This window comes from Psammomys obesus, unplaced genomic scaffold (assembly GCF_907164565.1).
Source record: "Psammomys obesus unplaced genomic scaffold, mPsaObe1.curated_primary_1811, whole genome shotgun sequence".
Lineage (NCBI taxonomy): Eukaryota > Metazoa > Chordata > Mammalia > Rodentia > Muridae > Psammomys > Psammomys obesus.
Window position 1 is genome coordinate 1 of NW_026596363.1, and position 10,336 is coordinate 10,336.

The window sequence follows — 10,336 nt, forward strand, 5'->3', positions numbered from 1 at the left end:
ACCTCCTAATCCTTCCTAAACAATCCACCAAGTGTAAAACAAGACAATTCAAACATATGAGCCTGCTGGGGAGGGGGCTGACTCATTCAAATCACACTAATTCTTATATATTTTCTATTAAATCATTGTGATGGATAAAGAAACTCCATTTTATGCTAACATCCATCTCAGTACCCATTGGCTGTTTTTCTCTGACTACAGTCCCTAGAAGATAAGTTCCCCATAACCCAGACTTTTTGAACCTCCCCCACTGAAAAAATGTACAGACTTTATCATCTACTTATTATGATATGACTTACTACATTTTGGTTTCTGTAACCTGCTCATGCACATAGTCAAGGACTGTTTTGATGTTTCCTTGACTTCCTAACCTTGGCAGCATCTCCTGGTTAACTTGTGCAGACACTCAAGGTCTTCTTGTGTTTCTCTCAATTAAAAATAATTTCCTCACACAGCCCCCTTCACACAGCAACCACAAATTTGTCTTGGACATTGTTGTCCTGCTAGCAGCAATCAATAAATCTTTTGATTATAACTGGACTGAGTCTGTTGTCTTGTCCCAAGGATCAGAAACCCCGTAATATTGTTATGTAGAGTAGTGCCCACTGAGCATCTCCCATGCAATGTCTCAAATAAAAATTATCTTCAAATTTCATACTAGGAAGATCTCTAATAAAGCCTGAATGCTGAAAATACCCCCATAAGAAATTTGTGACTTAACATATTAACTTTTTTGAATTGTCCTCCAGAGTTCACTTTCATATCTAATCACAATTTTTTAATATTTTTTCTGAGCTAATAGGGTAGAAATCAGATAGGATACTATTTTATAGGCCAAGCTGGCATCAAACATGCATTCTCCTGCTCAGCTTCTCAAAATTTGGGGTTACAGGTATGCACCTCTATGTCATACTAAAAATAAAACCACCTTGTAAAGTATATAATTCTATGAGTTTGGGAAAGTGTGTTGCTATGTATCCAAAACTGTATTCAATATATAAGCTATAGGAGAGGTCCAGGGATGGCCACGATCATCACACACAGTATCTGAGGAGTAAAGGATCCAGAACTCCGAAATTGGTGAGTAGAAGGGCAGCTAAAGTGAGAACAGCCACTTTGAGGCTTCCTGGAGAGAGGGGACAACTCGTGAGCTGGGCCAGTTTGGATCCAGGTAACTCATGGACATCTCCAGGGACTGAGAATGGTGAATATTCAACCCCACTGCACTTTCCCTTACCCCAAGAACAGGTCTCCCTGCTGGGAAGAGGCAGCCTGCGGTTGCCTGGGCCCCAAAGAAGGACCACCCTGCTCACCTGAAGCCTCAGTGATTGCCCCAAGCATGATGATCTCCCATGCTCACTGACTGAATCACTGAAATGGCACAGGCAGGCCTTCCAGGGCTGCAGCTGCAGCAGGACAGCAGCTATTTCAAGCACAAACCTCTGCGCTCTGGCACTCCATGAATGGCACAGATGGGCCTCCCACAGCTGTGGCTGTGGCAAGGCAGCTGATCATCCAAGCATTAACCTCTAGGCTTGGTGACTCTGACTGCAGAAGCAGCTACCCCAAGTACAGACCTCCCTGTCTGATAACAAAACTGTGGACATCAATGAGCCCATGGATCTTCTACACTCTCATTTGCCCCTGCAGACCCAAATCTGAGAGTAGAGAACAGGGGCATCCACTGTGAACCTTTAAGTAAGTGACTGCAGATCCCCAGATCCAGGGTCTCTCTGTGATAGCAGCCAGACATCTGATTCCTCCTACCCACACACCCACTAAGGGCAAGATAGGGATCCTTGAGACAGTATTCTAAACATGGAAGCCCCTGTTCAGTGGGTCTGCCAGTGGAATCCAGGCAAACCAGTAAAATCAGAAAATTCCCAATCACAAAATATCCAAGAAATCAAGGGTACCATAAAAAGACATTTTTTTATTAATTACACTTTATTCACCTTGTATCCCCCCCATTAACCCCTCTCTCCTCCTATCCCAGTCCTACCATACCTCCCCCTTCTCCTTGCATCTCCCTCCCCAAGTGCACTGATAGGGGAAGTCTTTCTCTTCTTGCTCCTGATCCTAGTCTATCAGGACTCATCAGGTATGGCTGCATTATCTTCCTCTGTGGTCTGGTAAGGCTGCCCCCTTCTCATAGGGAGGTGATTAAAGAGCAGGCCAATCAGTTCCTGTCAGAGACAGTCCCTGTTCCCATTACTATGGGACCCACTTGGATACTGAAATGCCATGAGCTACACCTGTGAAGAAGTTCTAGGTTATCTCCAACATTGGTCCTTGGTTGGAGTATCAGTCTCAGAAAAGACCCCATGCCCAAATTTTTTGGTTTTGTTGCTCTACTTATAGAGCTCCTGTCCTCTCCAGGACTTACTATTTCCCACTTCTTTCATAAGATTCCCTGCACTCTACCCAAAGGTTGGCCATAAGTCTCAGCATCTGCTTTGATACCCTGAAGGGTAGAGCCTTTGAGAGGCCCTCTGCAGCAGGCTCTTGTCCTGTTCCCTGGATTTCTCCTTCTTCTGATGTCCATCTTCTTTGTCTTTCTGAATGGGGATTGAGCATTTCAGCCAGCGTCCTCCATCTTGATTAGTTTCTTTAGGTGTACAGATTTTAGTAGGTTTATCCTATATTATATGTCTAATATCCACTTAGGAGTGAGTATATACACTGTGTGTCTTTCTGCTTCTGTGATACCCACTCGGGGAAAAAACAAAAATTAAGAACAATATACAAAAAATAAGATTCCTGACTCTAAATTCCAGGAATATTTTCAAGAAAAACATAGTAGAAAATTTTTCCAATTTAAAGAATGAGATGTCCAAGTCTGTGATGAAGTGTCTCGTCGGCCATTACGGTTGAGTGGGGCAAGCAGAGGCACCGCCTGAGCAGCCGGGACTCAAAAACCATGGCACCCAGAGCATAAATACAGAGAGGCAGAACATGTTTTGCTGTACCTCTTTGCCAAGGGGATATTTTCATTAAAGAAGGTTAATTAGGTTCTCAGGAGATTGATACAGAACGAGATGGATTAGCCCCAGAAAAGACATCACCAGATAGAGAAAAGAAAAAAGAGCATTCAGATTTATCTATTTCTCCTGGAGCCTCCAAACATCATTATTCAAGGTCATGGTCAAGGTCAAGAGAATGAAAACGAAAATCAGATAATGATTGAAGAAAACACAGGAGCCGGAGCAGAAGCAAAGAGGTATTTTTAGAGTTTGAAATTGAGAATAAAGAATTTCTTCCTGGGGCAAGATGGCAGCGCTGGGAGGACTTTCATTCTGGGCAGCAGCACAGCAGGATTGGCACAGTGACCAGCAAGCAGAACTCGCAGCCATAAAACACAAGTGATTGTGTTTCCCAGGTGAGAGGATACCCCACAGTGGGGGATTCAATCAGCTTTAACTCACCCAGCTAAACCATGGAAGAGATCCCTGTTCTGCCAGGCTCTTGGTCACCAGCCAATTGCCACACGCCAGCGTGATCTGGTCACTGTCCCAGACTGAACTGTGAACCCACAACATCACAGACTGGATTTTCCAGTCGAGAGATAACCCCATGAAGCAGGAAACAATTGGGACAGACCCCCTGGAAAAGACTCAGGTTCCACGGGCGCCCCAGAAGCCAGCCCAGAGCCAGAGCCAGGGAACTCAGGCTCCAGCACAGAGCCCTGCCTACGCGCCTGATTCGCTGCCTCAGATAGAACTGTGAGCCCCAGGGCACCAGAGACTGAGTTTCACTGTCGGGTGCAAACCCACAGGGAGGGAAATGGCTGGTCTGATCTCAGAGTACTCAGCTGATACCACCACCACAAAAAGGTCTCAGGAAAATTACCCAGTTTAGACAGACACCCAGGCTCCAATGACCAGAAAGGCAGAGCCAAGGTCAGGCAACTGTGCCTGTGGGTTCTACTCACCACCCCAGACAGAACGGTGGTCCACAAAGCAAAGACTGGGTGGCCCTGGCAGGAGGAAACCCCACACCAGGGGGGATCATAAGGCCTAAAGCTCAGGACACCCAGCACCAAAAGACTTTCTGGATTCATGCAGACTCTAGGCTCTAGCTTTCAACTGCAGGCAGGAGCGCTGTGCTCAGCCGCTATTATTGAGTACCCTTAGGGCACTGGAGCACACAACTGCATCCTCAGACCTACAAAAGTCAGAGAGCCATTACAACAGCCCTCAGATACTTTGCCAATGATCAACCAATTATCCCTAGCTAGACTGACAAAACTATGGGAATCCCTGGTCCTTCAAGAGGGCTGCACCCACAGCATCTGGACCAGAGCAGTACCCGCAGGTGCCATCCCAGACAGGGACACACAGCTTCCGGTCCAGAGGGAGGCACCCAGCCTCTAGAACACAGTGGTGCCCCAGGTGCCAACTCAACCTAGGTGCACATTCTCCAGGCCCAGAGCAAAGCACTCAGCCTCTGGCCCAGAGAATTGTGCTCCTCTCACTTTCCAGGACAGAACTGAGTGCCCCAGGATAACAGACTGAGTTTCCCGGTTGGGAGAAAACCCCATAGCTATGGAATCAGCAGGATCTTCAAAAGGGCTGTACCTGGAAAACTGTAACAACAGCAACAGCTCACTAAATATATAATGAGAAACAGAGCAGTGGGGCAGCTGTCTTGAGAACTTCTATGAATAAGAGGAGAACCTCCCCTGCCTAACAAAGACCACAGTTACTATTCAGGTCTATACACCTGAGGTGAGCAGTGGCAATTCCTGAGAAACACTGGCCATACAGTGACCATAGAAAAAAGCAGAGGAGGACTCCTTCAGGAAAAATCATCTTCCGGCCAAGGGGATTCTTCATACCTCAGGACTCCAGGAATCACAGAAACAAGAGTCAACACTTAAAACAGCCCAATGGGTAGAGGTCAGCGTAAAAGCTCAAACAACAAAAGACAGAGCAATATGGCATCTTCAGAACCCAGCCATCCAGGGGCAAACAGCCCGGGACAACGCAGCATAATAGAAAATCAAGAAGATGACCTGACATCTGTGCTGATGAAGAGGATAATAGAGGAAACAAATCAAATAAGTAAAGAATTAGAGGAAGATAAAACCAAACAGATCATGGCTATCCGTAAAGAAATGGTGGAAATTAAAGACAAGCAAATTATGGCCATCCATGAAGAAATACGGGAAGATGCAGCCAAACAGTTTACAGCCTTCAGAGAAGAAATAAATCACTGAAAGAAGTAAAAGAAACAGAGTTGATGGAACTAAAAGAAAAACAGGAAAATACAATCAGGCAGATGAAGGAAGTAAACAAAACAACTCAAGACCTGAAGACAGAACTGGAAAAATTGAAGAAAACATGAATGGAGGAAATAATGGAGAGGAAGAATTTAGGGAAGAAAACAGGAACTACAGAGGTAAGCATAACCAACAGAATATAAGAGATGGAAGAAAGAATCTCAGGTTTAGAAGATACAATGGAAGAAATCAATGTATCTGTCAAAGAAAATGTTAAATCCAAAAAATTCCTGACACAGACCATCCAAGAAATCCAAAACAATATGAAAAGACAAAACCTAAGAATAATAGGTATAGAGAAAAAAGAAGACTCCATTCTCCAAGGCCCAGAAAATATTTTCAACAAAATCATTAAAGAAAATTTCCCCAACTTAAAAGGAGAAGCCAATAAGGATACATGAGGCCTACAGAACACCCAAAAAATTAGACCAGAAAAGGAAATCTTCCTGCCACATAATAATCAATACAGTAAGTATACAGAACAAAGAAAACATACTAAAAGCTGCAAGGGAAAAAGGCCAAGTAACATATAATGGCAAACCTTATTAGAATCACACCTGACTTTTCAACAAAGATTATGAAAGCTAGAAGGGACTGGACTGATATCATACAGACCCTAAGAGAACACAGATGACAGCCCAGGCTACTATACCCTGCAAAATTCTCAGTCCTCATAGACGGAGTAAACAAGATATTCAATGACAAAAACAAATTTAAACAATACCTACACACAAATCCAGCATTACAGAAGACACTGGAAGGGAAAATACAACCCAAGAAAATTAGCTTCTGTCAAGAAAACAAAGGAAATAATTAACCTTATAACAGTGAAACAAAAAGCAACCAAGCATATAAACTTATTACCTCAGCCAACATCAAAATCAAAGCATCTAACAGCCACTGGTCACTAATCTCTCTAAACATGAATGGACAATAAAAAGACACAGATTAACAGAATGGATATGTAAACAAAACCCAGCAATCTGTTGCATACAAGAAACACACCTAAGGCACAAAGATAGACATTACCTGAGAGTCAAAGGTTGGAAGACGACTTTCCAAGCAAATGGACCCAAGAAACAAGCAGGAGTAGCCATTCTAATATCTGATAAATGAGACTTTCAACCAAAATTAATAAAAAGAGATGGGGAATGACACTTCATACACATCAAGGTAAAATTCCACCAGGAAGACATCACAATCCCAAACATCTATGTCCCAAATACAAGAGCACCCACATTTGTAAAAGAAACATTGATACAATTTAAACCACATATAGATCCCCACACATTAAAAGTGGGAGACTTCAACACCCCACTCTCAACAAAGGACAGGTCAAGAAAACAGAAATTAAACAAAGAAACAATAATTCTGACAGAGGTCATGAATCAAATGGACCTCACAGACATTTACAGAACTTTACACCCAAACACAAAAGAATTTACCTTCTTCTTAGCAGAGAAGACACCACCCAAATAAAAAAAAATCAAAACTGAAAAGGGGGACATAACTACAGACACTGAGGAAATCCAAGCAATCATTAGGACTTACTTCAAAAGTCTATTTGCCACAAAATTTGAAAATCTAAATGAAATGAACAATTTTCTTGAGCGATTTGACTTACCAAAGCTGAATCAGGACCAGCTAAATCAATTAAATAGTTCTATATCCCCCCCAAAGAAATAGAAGAGGTCATCAAAAGTCTCCCATCCAAAAAATGCCGAGAACCAGATGGCTTCAGTGCAGAATTCTATCAGACCTTCAAAGAAGAGCTAACTCCAATTCTCTTCAAACTATTAAACAAAATAGAAACAGAAGGAACAATACCAAACTCATTCTATAAAGCCACAGTCACCTTGGTACCTAAAACTCACAAAGACTCAACAAAGAAAGAGAATTTCAGGCCAATCTCCCTTATGAACATTGATGCAAAAATACTTAACAAAATACTTGCAAACTGAATACAACAAGAACACATCAAAGATATTATCCAATATGACCAAGTAGGCTTCATCCCAGATATGCAGGAGTGGTTCAATATATAGAAATCCATCAATGTGATCTACCATATTAACAAACTGAAAGAAAAAAGAAAACCCATGATAATCTCCCTAGATGCCAAAAAAGCATTTGACAAAATCCAACATCCATTCATGTTTAAAGTATTGGAGAGATCGGGGATACAAGGCATATATCGAAACATAGTAAAGGTGATATACAGCAAGCCTAGAGCCAACATCAAACTGAACAGAGAGAAACTTAAAGCAATCCCACTGAAATCAGGGACAAGACAAGTCTGCCCACGCTCTCAATATCTCTTCAACATAGTGCTGGAAGTCCTTGCTAGAGCAATAAGACAGTTGAAGGAGATCAAGGGGGTACAGATGGGAAAGGAAGAAGTCAAATTATCACTATTTGCAGATTATATGATAGTATACATTAGTGACCCCCTAAACTCTACCAGGGAACTACTACAGCGGATAAACAACTTCAGCAAAGTGGTCGTATACAAAATTAACTAAAAAAAGTCAGTAGCCCTCATGTATACAAAAGACAAAAGAGCTGAAAAAGAAATTAGAGAAACAACACCATTCACAATAGCCACAAAGGACAAAAAGTACCTTGGTGTATCCCTAACCAAGGAAGTCAAAGACTTGTATGAAAAAAATTTCAAGTCTCTGAAGAAAGAATTACAAGAAGATATGAGAAGATGGAAAGATCTCCCATCCTCATGGCTTGGCAGGATTAACATAGTAATAATGGCCATCTTACCAAAAGCAATCTACAGATTTAATGCAATTCCCATCAAATTGCCAACACAATTCTTTACAGACCTGGAAAGAAAAATTCTCAACTTCGTAAGGAATAACAAGAAACCCAGAATTGCTAAAACAATTCTCTACAATAAAAGATCTTCTGGAGGTATCTCCATCCCTGATCTCAAACTGTAAGACAGAGCAACAGCTATAAAAACTGCATGGTACTGGCATAGAAACCGAATGGTGGATCAGTGGAAACAAACAGAAGACCCAGAAATAAACCCATACACTTATGGACACCTGATTTTTTACAAAGATGCCAAAGCCGTACATTGGAAAAAAGATAGCATCTTCAACAAATGGTTCTGGTCCAACTGGATGTCTATATGTAGAAAAATGAAAATAGATCCATACTTATCACCCTGCACAAAACTAAAGTCCAAGTGGATCAAAGACCTCAACATAAAACCAGACACATTAAATCGGCTAGAAAAAAAAATTGGGGAATACCCTAGAACTCATTGGTACAGGAGAAAACTTCCTGAACAGAACACCAACAGCACAGGCTCTAAAAGCAACAATCAATAAATGGGACCTCATGAAACTGAAAAGTTTCTCCAAAGCAAAGGACACCGTCATCAAAACAAAAAGAATGCCTACAGATTGGGAAAGAATCTTCACCAACCCTGTATCTGACAGAGGACTCAAATCCAGTATATATAAAGAACTAAAGAAGCTGAAAAGCAGCAAACCAAGTAATCCAATTAAAAAATGGGGAACAGACCTAAACAGAGAATTCTCTATAGAGGAATATCAAATGGCAAAGAAGCACTTAAAGAAATGCTCAACCTCATTAGCCATTAGGGAAATGCAAATCAAAACAGCCCTGAGATTTCACCTTACACACATGAGAATGGCCAAGATCAAAAACAGCAAGTGACAACACATGATGGAGAGGTTGTGGAGAAAGTGGAACCCTTCTTCACTGCTGGTGGGAATGTAAACTTGTATAACCACTCTGGAAATCAATCTGGCGCTTTCTCAGACAACTAGGAATAGCATTTCCCCAAGATCCAGCCATATCCCTCTTAGGCATATATCCAAAAGAGGCTCAATTACAAAAAAAGGACATTTCCTCAACCATGTTTGTAGCAGCTTTATTTGTAATAGCCAGAAGCTGGAAACAGCCCAGATGCCCCTCAACTGAAGAATGGATGCAGAAATTGTGGTATATCTATACAATGGAATATTACTCAGCAATGAAAAATAAGAAAATCATGAAATTTGCAGGTAAATGGTGGGACTTGGAAAGGATCATCCTGAGTGAGTTGTCCCAGAAGCAAAAAGACACACATGGTATATACTCACTCATATAGACATACAACAAAGGACAAACCCACTAAAATCTGTGCATCTAAAGAAACTAAGCAAGAGAGAGGACCCTAACTAAAACGGTCAATTCCCATCCTGAAAGGCAAAGAAGATGGACATCAGAAGAAGAAAACAGGAAACAACCTAGGAACCTTCTACAGAGGGCTTCTGAAAGCTTCTGCCCTGCAGACTATCAAAGCAGATGCTGAGCTTGATGGCCAACTGTTGGGCAGAGAGAATGGAATTTTATGTAAGAAGTGCAAATAGTAAGAGCTGGAGAGGACAGGGTCTCCACAAGGAGAGCAACAGAACAACAAAATTTGAACACAGGGAACTTTCCAGAGACTCATACTCCAACCAAGGGCTATTCATGAAGATAACCTCGAACTCCTGCACAGATGTAGCCCAGGGTAGTTCAGTATCCAAGTGGGTTACATAGTATTTGGAAGAGGGACTGCCTCTGACATAATCTCATTGGCCTGCTCTTTGATCACCTCCCCCTGAGGGGGGAGCAGCCTTACCAGGCCACAGTAGAGGACAATGCAGCCACTTTTGATGAGAACTGATAGACTAAGATCACTCAAGTAAACAAAAAGGACATTTGCTCTACCATGTTTGTAGCAGCTTTATTTGTAATAGCCAGAAGCTAGAAACAGCCCAGATGCCCCTCAACTGAAGAATGGATGCAAAAACTGTGGTACATCTATACAATGGAGTATTACTCAGCAATGAAAAATAAAGAAATCATGAAATTTGCAGGTAAATGGTGGGACCTGGAAAGGATCATCCTGCGTGAGTTGTCCCAGAAGCAAAAAGACACGCATGGTATATACTCACTCATATAGACATACAACATAGAATAAACCCACTAAAATTTGCACATCTAAACAAACTAGGCAAAAGAGAGGACCCTAACTAAAACGTT